This window comes from Centruroides sculpturatus, unplaced genomic scaffold, assembly GCF_000671375.1.
Source record: "Centruroides sculpturatus isolate CEXI.00-Female unplaced genomic scaffold, Cexi_2.0 scaffold1952, whole genome shotgun sequence".
NCBI lineage: Eukaryota > Metazoa > Arthropoda > Arachnida > Scorpiones > Buthidae > Centruroides > Centruroides sculpturatus.
The window spans coordinates 11,467-24,752 of record NW_019386052.1 but is presented as its reverse complement, the minus strand read 5'-3'; positions in this window follow the sequence as shown (position 1 = coordinate 24,752).

The window sequence follows — 13,286 nt, the reverse complement described above, 5'->3', positions numbered from 1 at the left end:
TGACAATACACCTAAATTAACATTAATACCATTGTTTTATATCTAATAATCAAATATAAAATTACTAGCAGGTAGGCCCGGCGTTCTTCGGGCAAAAGTAACGATAGGGAAGATTAACATTATTACGTTATAGTCAACCTTACCCGTTTTCACAGAATGCAAGAATTGGGTCCCCTGTTTCCGGACTGATTAGAAAATTTTTAGATGGTTCTAAAAATATGTTCGATTTCCCGCAAAAACGAAAAAACTTCATCTGCGTCTTGCACGTCGCTTTCTCTTAACACTTCCATTGTTGATGGAAGTGTTAAGCCTTAATCCTGTTCTCTCCCCCGTGGGGAGAAATTTCGAAAAATCCCTTCTTAGTGTGCGTTCTCGTAACGTACCCTAACTGTGTATCAAATTTCAACTTTCAACTTCTAACCGTTTGGGCTCTGCACTTATATCAACTCGTCTCGATTGTATATATAGATTAAGTAATGGAATTTATAAGATAGCATTTCATTTTCAAATTTTGAACTAAATTTTCTAATAATTCGAAGAGAGTTTAAAATAATTTTTCTATAATTGAAAACAATTATTTTCAAATGTATAATACTATCAAAGTAATGATTTTTTTCCTGGAAGTTTGGGGAAAAATCTATGTAATCCGCAGTAAAAAAAAACGAATGTTTTAATATGCCGTTATTTTTTATTGCACTGATTCCATTTGCATATTAATTAGAATAACAAAAGAATATTTGAAATTCTGAAATTACAAAAATGCGTTTCATCTTTCTGATGAATTTAAGACCTCGAAGAAACTTGGAAGGAGAGGGAAAAAAAGACTATTTTGGAGCCATTGAATAGTAAAACTAAACTTGTTGCCTAAATTTTTCAATTCCAATAATTTTCCAAAACTAAGTAAAACACAAACGAAATAATTTTAGATGATAGTTCAGTGTAATCTTATGTTTAGTATTTTTGAAGCTGCTTACTTTGCATAAAATGCTTTTAAAAATCATTTTAAAAAAATCAAACATTTAGATCAGATTGTATACTAGTTACCGTTTAAACTAAAGAATAACTACCTATGAAATAAAGTTAGCCTTGTTAACCGTATGGACATGATTCAATATAACAGCAGTTAAACTTGTAAAAAAAAACCATTATTTTCAAGTATTAAAAGTTTTCACGTAGGAGTACATTTCGGGAACAAAAATCCCTCCTCAGAGTACTGTACAATTATATCAATATAATAATAATATAATTATTTTTATTAATTTACATAAATTTTTAACAAGATATATCTAAGGTTTTCAAGGCAAGTTCACGTAAAGCTTATCTAATTGATACAGAAAGCTTTTAAAATAATCCAAAAGTGTTTTACCTAATAGGGGCAGGATGAGGACGTTAAGGTTTGAAAAGACATAAGATGGCAACCACCTCAATGAGAACAATAATTTTTTTACTCTCGGCAAATACAACATATGGTGATATATAATACAATATTTAATTTTTGAAAAACGTTTTTAAAAACAAGAAAATTTAATATTTTAAAATTATACGTAAATGCACCATCTTGCCCCTCCCGTGGGGTAAGATGGGATTATTATTTTTATATACAAGAAAAACAAATTAAAATGGTTAAACTGTCGTTTTCTTCGATATTGGCACAAGAACAATGCGCCCATTTATCACAGCGGCTACATTTATTATTATTTTCCGAATAAATAAATATAAAAGTTTGAACTTACTCGTATTTACTTTACCAGACGATACCGTTACTTCGCGCATGCTCGGTTTCGCTATTTTGTAAGCAGACGATATTTTTTTTCGTGGAAAAAGATTTTTATTTCGATTGTTATTTCACATTTTATTTCTTGTTAAGATAATATTTAAATTAAAAAAGTGTTTTCGCAAATAAAATAAAACGTAAAAACAAATAATAAAGTAATAGAGTATATACTGTATAAATTTATTAGTTAGATATGATTTAAAAGTGGAATATTTCATTTTCTATAAAAAGATCATTTTTAAACTTATTATTTTATATATTCGAAAAAATGATTTAGAATTATCAATGACAACGAATTTAAAACTAGTTCGCTGCACTATATTGCGGTGCCTCTAGCCAGCGGCAGAATTCGTGGCCAACCTTGGGCAAGATGGGGTACCCCGTCTTGCCCCCACCATCTTGCCCCAACGTGCACTTTTCATACTGACTGCAAACACGGGTCAACTTTATTTCAAAACTAAACAATTTCAGTCTTAAAGGTTACTTAGTATACCATAATATCTTCATCTAGAAGGTAATGTAAAAGTTCACAATGATATTTATTTTGTAGAAACTTTGTAGCGGGCGTAAAATTAGACGAAGTATTGCCGAAACGTGGAAAACTGTCTTACTTCCAAACAAAGAGAGCGATTCGGACGTTCTCTTGTCCCGTGATCCCTTTTGAGGTTGATATTTAGTTCCCCAAATAACGGCTAGATGAAAGCGCGTTAACCACGAATAAACAGACGTCCCCGTCGTACCCCATGGCCCCATCTTGCACCACCTTCCCCTACATCTCAGATTTACCCAACACATTTTAAAAAAATATAAACAATTTTTGTTAATAAATGAAGTTTAAATGCTAAAACGGTAGAATTGCACTTAGGTAGTCCCTATGGCGACCGGTGCAGCTACTTACTACAACGGCATTTAAAGAAAAAAGTCTTTCGCTTACCGTTGATGTGTTTCTAATTCCTTTTCTCCGATTTATTCGATAAAAAACGTGGTTCGGATGATTCTTTCGTAACTTCATCCTTTTCCATCGCATTCTTAATACATACGTCTACATTCCTCTTGACATTTTCAGATTTATTGGTACTTATTTTCAGTGCTGAAGGTACAATATCTGACTCTTTCCAAACTAAAACACGTCCCACTCCTGGATAAACCTTACTGTACGCCCACAGCCAAAAAAGTGCCGCTCAATGCATTGTACTGTACATTCTATGCAAATTAGATGACAAATAGGCAAAAAAGTAGTTCCTCAAGAAATTTTTCCAAAATTTACGTCTAAAAATTACTTCAAATGACGAACTGTTCGTCTTGTATTTATGACATCGAAAAGAAACAGAATCACGTTCCTTTCGATAATTTCATCACATTCGTTTTGTATACAATCTGCATCTGCAGATTGCATACAAAACTCTATGGCAAACATACAAACTGATGAAATTCTCTTGTCAAAATTAAATTCAGTATATTCCGATACTAAAAACTGAAAAAAATTTCTCGAAATACATTTTGCCAAGAAAATTGTCGATGTTTTCCAAACTTTGCCATTACGACAATACACAACAAAATATCAAATGTAAACTTCGAAAAAAATGATTCACACAACAATATATAACTTTTTAAACCTTAATAATTAAATTACTCTTAACAAAGCTATAAAATGTTAGGAAATTAATCTAGAACTGAAATGACGTTAGAAATCTTGTAAACTAAAGACAGCAACACCTAGATTAACTTTCAAAGCGCGCGTGTTGTCGAGATTCCGGAAGTGCCGCCTAGATGCCCTTCTATCACTAAAACTTCTTACATTTAGCAACTTCCTTAGACTTATTGGCATGCTCTGGCAATGTTTTAATTAAACCAACAAACCTTCCGCTATAAAATATAAAACCTTACCCTGTAGTTATAAAACTTTTAAATTAAATTTTTAAAATATTTTATTTTTTAAATTATATTGATATTAAACATAATTAAAAAATGAAACTAAAGTAGTTTTGCATGTAGGTGTATGAATAGAGTGCATATACCGTGAAACTTCAATTTAGTGTCACCATTTGTTCGCCTCTGAAACTGGCGTAAAATCGAGTGTGGAAGTAACCTTAAGTGTTTTAAAAAACAACAATAATATATAATAATACAGCATCTACTGTACATACGTTTCGAATTTGAAAGTTAAAAATTACATGATTTAACATTAATAATGCCATCTGCAATGCAAAAATCTATCAGAATGAGCTACTATTATGGGAGACCACATAAAAATATTAAACTCGAAAGGGGCCAAAGTTCAAAAAAATGCTGAGATACACTAGTTTTTGAGGCTACAATGCTCAAAAACTCTGAAATATGTCTATAATATTTCAAATAGGTCTTACGTTCCTTAATCTTGTATTGTACTTTTAAAGGTATAAAACCCCAAGAATTTTTCATGAGCAATTTGTCCCGGATATGCCCATCCTTTATCACCTGGACCCATTATGGGCTTGACCCACCATACTTGGAAATAAAGATGTTTTGGCGAGTTCATCCATTGTTATGAACTTATATAAACTAAGTCTATTCGGTTAACATTAATGGCAAAATAAACTGTTGTTCTAATGATGGTATATTCAAATTTAATCTTGCCACTAATCTAAAGAATAATTACACTCGTTACACGAGTTTGACACGATAGTTATCATTCAGTTAGCTGGAAAATTCTTACGTGTTACCAGAAATGACTGTAAACAAAATGGAGATTGGAGGAACGAAAAGTGAGTTAGGAAAAGCCTGGAACGGATTAGAGTGTAGACGAAAATGTATAAAATATTAGTAGATTTGGTAGATACTATAGATAATATTTTAACGTAGTGTACTTTATTTAGGCTATTATATTATATAAAAGTTAACTTTGTAACGTAAAACTAGATTTTTATGTTGAAATACCTATACAACGTTATAGGATCTGATCTTTTTAAAAAAGATTCTGCTAATATTAGGATAAACTTCGTTTATATTCTAAATAAAGGTTATAGCCTACACATTGGAATTGAAGCTGGTCAGTCTTGTTTCCTCGCTAATCTATAGAGTAAATTATCACCACCTAAAATCGGCCGGTTAACTTAGCTGACAGTTTACCTCAAAGATTTACAACAGTAGAACACGTGGAGGTTAATACTGTAAATTAAAGTGCATTTAAACTTGAGATTATTTATGGAACCAACTCTTGATTCTTGATCATATTTACGACCAAGAATAAAGAGTTGGAAGTTAATAAGAGTTTTACTTTAATTGGTCTATTAATATCATAATTATTTTACTTATTACTAAAAATAAATATTGCACATTATTATTAAATATATATTATTCTTATTTTATGAATAAATTACTCTAAATTCAGCTTAAAAAGAAACTATGTAGGTTATGTGGTCCGCGAACTACGGATTGCCGATCCTTGAATCAAAGAGTCGATAAACTAAAAATAATATATATAAAATAAATGTATTTTTTTTAACAAATAGAAAAATAACTAAGTGAATTTTCAACTAATAATTTTTGAAAAAAAAAACAATTTATTATAACACGAAAAAGGTTAAAACTTCAATAAATATAACCTATATTTATTTAATCTTTCTTACATTAAATATAATTTATATATAACTACTTCCTTTAGTTTGGAAACTGAATAGTAACTACTAAAATATTACTTTACTAAAATATTTTATTTAGAATTTTTAAAAATTAGTATAAAATAAAAAAATTTATCAAATTTATTCACGTCAATCTTTTTCTATATAAGTTAGGCACGGATCTAAGTTATATTTATAAATTATTAAAGAAGAGTTTCAGATGTTTAGAACAAGTGTTTTCGTGCAGGTTGTTCGATTTTAAATAGCATGTCGAGCACCTCACACGAAACCACTCGCCTTTATTCTCTGTTTAACAAGGTAAATCAGATTGAACCTCTTACAGAAAGAAGAACTTGTCCTCATCGCCAGAAAGGTGGGATTTCCAGTTTATTCCGAATGCACTTTCTGACACATTTTTTTCTCTTCTCCACACGAATTACATTAATCTTAAAAAGAGGTTTACTTCAACTGAATTGAAAGAAGTAGACTTCGGAGATCGTTTACTTTTCTTTTATGCACATACTCTTTTCTAAGCACTTTTAAATTATCAATTCAAGAAAAAAAAAATATATAATCAAAATTCTTCACGAAAGAATTTTTATAGCACATATTTTAATTATTTTAAAAAAATATAATACTTTTACGTATTATCCTACAAAGAAAATTTTCTTTTAAAATCGGTTTCTATTACAGTTGTTTTATTAATTAGCTAAGTTTATCTTTAAATAAATCATTTAAATAAATAGAAATAATAATTNTGAAACTTATGTGTGTGTGTGTGTGTGTGTGTGTGCGTATGTATGTATGTGTATATATATACATACACATACAGAATTCTTATTTAGTTACCTACACACAACTTTGCAGTAGCAAAAAAGGTGTATTAAACTGAAAAAAAGTAGCATTTTTGTTCATATTTAACAATTCAGTCATATGTGCCTGGTTCCTATGCAGCTAGAAGGTCATGGAAAATTAGGAAAAGTTAGGCATTTTCATTAGTGTTCAGAAAAAGTCATGGAATGCCAGGAAATTTGTTAAAAATTGTTTGTCAGGTAATTTGCTTCCTTGGCTGCCTTGTTGATTTTTTCTGACAATATGCTTGACTAAGTGTAGCCCTCTGCAGGCAGCAAGAAGTAATGTGGTGCAATACAACTTATGAAAAAGGTTGCAGAATATTTTCAGGACCAAAAATTTCTCCTTTCAAGCTTACATAAAATGATAACATGAAAAATATCATTTAAAATTATTTAATAATTTTTGATTGCGTGACAAAACAATTTTGAATTTTTTTCCAGTTTATTAGTATTTTATAAAATGCAGGAAATTCGTTAAGAGCGAAATTTAATAAATACGTACTTTTGTACATGAATTATATAGAATTTGTTAATGAATAATAAAAAATTTTTTCTTCTTTTGTTTGAAGTCTTGTAGATTTATGGTTGTGGATTAATAACAAAATTTTAATAAAACATTTTATTTTTAATTTTATATATTTTTTATAATTGCTAAATTATTAACTGTTAATTAGAAAAAATAACTAATTAAAACATTGGAGAAGCAAAACATATGTGCATTGGAAGTCAAATCATGTTTTATTTTGTCAATGTGCTGTGCTGCAAGGGATGTGATAAAGGTCAGGGAATTTGTACAAAGTTGGTCAGGAAAGTCATGGAAATTAAAACAAAAATTCAGTAGGAACCCTGTATGTAATTTTTATTGAGTGCTTCAGTTTAGTGTTACACTTAATTTAGTGCCAATTTCAGCAACAAACAAATGGTAGCTTTAAATCAAAGTTTGACTGTATATATTGCATATAAATACAGTATATGAGGATTTTTTTTAAATTATACATATTTAATGTTACTTTATTTATGTATATAAATATAATATGAGTGATTTTTTTTATTCCTATTCTTTGTGATTATTGAAACATTCAAAATGTTGCATAAAGCTTGCCCCCATTAACAAAAATAGACAATTTTTTTATATCTGAAATGTTAATAAAATTATCTTATTACAGGCAATATTCAAATTTTACTTAATTTTTCCCAACTGATTTTGGAATTAAAAGAAAAAGATTAAAATTAATCAAATTTGAACATCTAATAATAGAGTAACTGACATATTAGAATGCATTTCTGATTTCTGGATTGTGTAATAATCCAGAAGTCTGCTCTATGATGATTTGAATTTTCATGATCTTAAGCTGAAAATACAGCATTGATAGTTCTGGATGGTAATAGTTATTATTCAACCAAGTTGCACTTGAAGACTGTGTATACAGTAATTATTATTTGTTCAAATTCAATGAATATTGAAAATATTGTTACAGATAAAACATTTAAATTTGAAAGGAAATCAAAATTTTATAATTAATTTATCAGATCTTCATTTCTGTTTTTGTTAATATTTAATTATTACCATATGAAGATTATGATCCAGATATATGTACCTGTACCAGTACATTTGCATATAGAGATGCAAGTATATTTGGATTATAGCTACACTTGGTTTGCTGCTTTCTTCAAAATTACCCATTTTTTCAAAATTTATAATTGAATTTAAATATTTATTAAATTAAATTAAAGAGAGATTTATTTTAATTTTTTTCCATAAGATAATTTTTTAATAAATTTATCTGTATTATTTGCTTAAGAGAATGTAAAATTCTACATATATTAGATCAAAAACATTTCTGTGAATTCATATAATATTAAACAGTTAAATTTAAAAATTATATTATCACTCTAGAATAAAGTTGTTAACATTCTATAACTGTGAAGATATGCCAGAATATAGTGCAAATAGTTATTTTTACTTGAATTTAGTACAATTAAAAATACAATATTAATAAAAAATTATTATTATTTAAAATAAACATACATAGATATTGTAACAAATGACAACTTTAATCATTTTTGAAGTTTTATACAATCTAGAGATTAATTTATGGTTGAAGTCTGAACTGATAATAAAATAAAATATTCAGAAATGTTAAGAAAATACTATAATATATCACTTTAAAAATAATAATTATTGAACAACAGATGCTCACTTAGAAATCCAAAAATAATCTCATTTATTTAAGAGATTTAGAAACACATGCTATAATAAATGAACTTGTCAGATTTTTTACCTACAAGTTTCATATTGTTTTGCTATGGAAAAAGCAGTGTAATTTAAATTTTGTAATAAAATAAGGAGAAAGATTTAAGATAGGCCTAGTATTTAAAAAGAATTTTTTTGATTTTGTTTTTCGTTCTGAGCTTCACTCATTCATTTTTAACATAAGTTTTTTAAAAACAGGTGTCTATAGAATGATCATTTTTATAAATTAGTAAATAGTTTTGATAAATACAAATGTATAATTTAAATGCGTGTTTAAAATTGATTTTACATTACTTGACAATTTGTTGGGTGTCTTTTTGTAAATAATGGATATCTTTTTGTTCAAGTATGACTAAATGATGTAAATTTTTTGACCTTTTTAAGAAAATAAAATTTATAATATGGAAAATACTCATCAACCAGACAAACTACTTGGTGTAATGTAATTTATTAAATATAAATGATTTAAATTGCAAAAATATTTTTAAAAAAATTGAAATAACTTTAGTAATAGCCATATTTACAAACTTCAACTAAAAGTTTAAAAATCAAGGTTTTTAATCATTGTATATAGTAAAAATTGCTTAATAATGTAATTTAAATTTTATATTATTTCATATTAGTGTAGAATACATTTGAGACTTTTGAATTATATATTAATAAAGTTTTTAGGATAAATTTTTTTCACATTATGAATTAGCATTTGTCTGATACTTAATTTCTTTCGTAAACAATGTATAAAATGTGCCAGATAACAATGTAAATTTAAAACAAGAAATAATAACAGCAGTTAATGCATTATCTTTATATGAAATTTGATCATAACAGTTCAAATTATTAGAAAATATTTATCTTTGTTGATATAATCAGAGGTTAGATTACAATAAATTGTAATCTATGCTTTTCTTTAAAATGCTACTCTAGTACTACATTTCTTATTTTAATATTGTAATTTAAAATAAAAAATGTAATGAGTGTCACTTGCTAGGATTCAATTATTTAGAATGGAATCAACGAAAAAGGAACTTTCTATTTATTTGACAACTGTTGCTGATATAATACAATATTGTAGAAATAAAAATCCTGAGAAGAAAATGGAATTTGAAATTTCTTATTGCATAGCAAATAAATATTTATAATTACAAAATACTGATTTTTGTTTTCTTGCTTTATATATAATAGTTGCTCAAAAATAGGAACTATTCAAATATTAATTTGTTATGTAATTAGTAAAAAAAAGTGTCTTTTTTAGGAATGACAAAACTTTTTAATTGTATTGTATGTTTATTAGATTTGTTATTAGTTTATTTTGCCCATTGCTGCTTCAAATATATTCGACTTAGTTATTCTAAATTTTCAATGGAAATTCTGAAATAAATTTTTTTTTAACAGTATGGAAAACTATATAAATTTTACAAGAAACATTTATTTATTAAAGTACAAATGAAATTGCTATCACATTTTCTAGAACTCAGTTTTATGTATTGTAACCAATGACAGTTTTTTCTTTTTTTTTAATATTTGCTTTGTGATGTTTACCACTGATCCTGAGGAAAATGAAATGGAAATAATTAAATAGTTTAAAAAAAATGAAATGGAAATATTGAGATCTTAATACTACAAAAGTGTTCTACATTCTATAAAAGCATTCTACAAAAGTGTTTAACATATCAGAGAGTAATGCAGTACTAAATAAGTCTTGAAGTTGTTCACAAGATTGACAATAATTACATTGGTTATTGGCTTGAGCATTTTGGGACTTTATTATATTTATTTCTTTTTAAAATAGTGTATACAATAATCAAACTTTCCATTAGATCACTCTGTTTCTACGGCTAGAAGAATCATTAATGAAAAAGTTCTTGATGGATTGATTACTTCGCCATCATGGTTTATCGAAGAAGATTAATATCCCTTTATGTCATGTAGAAAAAAAAATCGAGTAAAGAAACAAGTCAACAAGATCGATTTTGAGTAAAGTTTGATACCCAAATGGTTTTTTAAGTCAAACTTGAGTGCAAACAATGTCGAATATACAAAATAACAAATGTTTGAATCTAGTAAATAAAGATTTATAGATTTGCAACGTAATAGTATATGATAGATAGGGATATGCACGGAATAATTCACTAGTTAGAAAATTAAACGATAATAATACTGTTAAAGTAGACTATTTGTTATTAACTGTTCATCTTATTACATTTAAATGACATCAAAATAATTGTAAATTAATTACGGATTCTAATTGTTACCTTTATATTAATATTGTTTAATATGAATTTCGAAATAATTTATTAATATAAAATATGAAAAATAAATAAAGAATCAACAGTTAATTGTTAATGAATATTCGATAATTATATTTTTCCAATTTTTCTAAATGATAAAAACATTTCTTTTGACTGTTTTACACGCAGTAAACCTTGTATAATTTAATGAAACAATATCTAAAACATGTGTTCTAGTAGAAAACAACAAGATGTTCAACACTGTTCTTGTCATTCATAGGATTTGTGACACATTTATTAAATTTTGCTTTAGTCACACTACTGAACACACAAAGTTTTCATCGATTTTGAAGAATGATCAATATTAGACAATATGTTGTCTATACTTTCTTAATATTGGACAAAATCAATACAATATCACAACGAAAAAGTATGGTTTCTTGAAATTTAATCTACAGTTAAACTCAATACTTTTAACGAAATCCAATTCTGTATTATAATTAAAAAAAACCCTTATAAATATTAATAAACTGATGGCTTATTTTATTCTATTTTTAATAGAATTAAATGTACTTCTTTGTATACAAGAGGGGAAAAAATGTATTTTTAATTAAATAAATACAATTAATGATGCAAATAGGAAGTAAACGAAGTGTGAAAAAGAAAATTAAGAATGTAATATTAATAACAATAATAATAATAATAGTGGAAAAGAACATAGAAACAAAGTTTATTCAAAATTCTTTGTTTAATTATTTTAATCATTTGTCTTTCATTAATTAAACTTGCTGATTTATAAATTTACAAATTAGACAAAGAAAATTAAATAAATCTTCATACATGTCGTATGGATTATTGAATTTTTTAACTTATATTTTAGGTTGTCACTCGCTGTTCAAGCCTATTTCTTACTTTCTCTTCAATTATCTGTGTGTTAGAAGTTTTCTTAACTGTGTTTATAAATAATGCAACAAGATACTTTTAATGAAAATCATTTACAGAATTGGATTCTTTGTTATTGATAACGTTCAAGTCAACTTGTTTCATTTGTAAAACAGTAGCAGAATAACATTAGTTGTCAGTGGTAGTATAAATTACAAATTTATACTTCTGATACACACTGTACTCGAGATATCAGAAAGTTTAGCATCCAACCAAACTGATGTTTTATTTAAATCTTCACATATCTAACAAAGAAAAGCATACTTTTATCTATAACTGATAATATATAATTTACATTAAAAAAGCTTTACCTTGTTTATGTCTTGTAAGACTGTTTCAATCGATTCCCTCAATGGCAATAGTACAGACGTCACACAGTTTATCTAAAATTAATAAAATTCTAAAGATACTTTCTTAATATTTGAAAGTTATTTGATTAAAACTTTAAATGATCAACTATATCAGCTAACAGTTTAGATTGATCGTTTCTGTCAGAATTTTTTTTCGTATACGTGTTTCTTCTCTATTTTCATCGTGTAAAGAAATTTAAATTGAAGCTTTAAAGTTAAATAAGTCATAATATTATAGAGTTATACCTTAAATATCACCCAGAATAAGGTGTATAGCATTATATACACACGCTACAGATGTCAAACATAAGTGCAAAGACGAAAATCTTTCAGTTTTGCAATGAATTTATGTAAGCATCTTTAATACAAGTAAGAAAATGGAAGAATTTCTCATTTTTATGCTGAAACGTTGAAAGAATTATAATAAAATATTTTGAAAGTTAATTTAAATAAAATATTTATGAAGTTACAAACATGATTTTCTTCTGTAATTTCCTCTTTAAGATTTTCTGGAAAAAAAGTAAAAAGTAATTAAAAATTTTAAAATATTTTAAAGTATAAAGTAATTAAATTATAACATACTTATTAAAATTATATTTAAAAAAAACTTATAAAAATACGAGATTAAAGCACAAAAGTAGGCATTTTTGAATTGGGAAATCAACATTCAATTATAGGAATGTAAATTATATTGTTTTATGTATTATTTTATTCATTTATTTATTGATATTATAATGTATAAAAGTTGAATTTTATAGTTTTAATATTTTAAATAGTAAGAAAAAATTCATTTTAAAATATTTATTAGTGAAAAGTTTAGATTAACAAACGAGAAATGAAATTATTATGAAGAAAATATGCTGATTTTTTTCGAATTTTAATTCCATATTTTTTGTTTATTATTATTAAAAAAATTACATAATATTTCTTAATTAAAATTGTTTTTATTACTATTGTAATAAATAATTTTAATGAAGACAGGATAACGATTTATTCTTACAAAAATGAGAATTTATTTTTATTCTTATTTTTTATAATATTAAAGTAATAAAAAATATACACCAAAGAAATGTAAATAACAATAATTTTATATTTATTCAAAACATCCATTTCAATATAAAATATAGAAATTAAATGATATAGAAAAAAGGCAATAGAAAATATTTAAATTTAATGGAAAATTTAATAGAAAAACACCAAGAATATTGATTTATTTAAAACCGAATTCGAACTTAATGAATAAACCTTTTTGCAATTTAAATTTTTTACAAAATTTGTTTTTTTG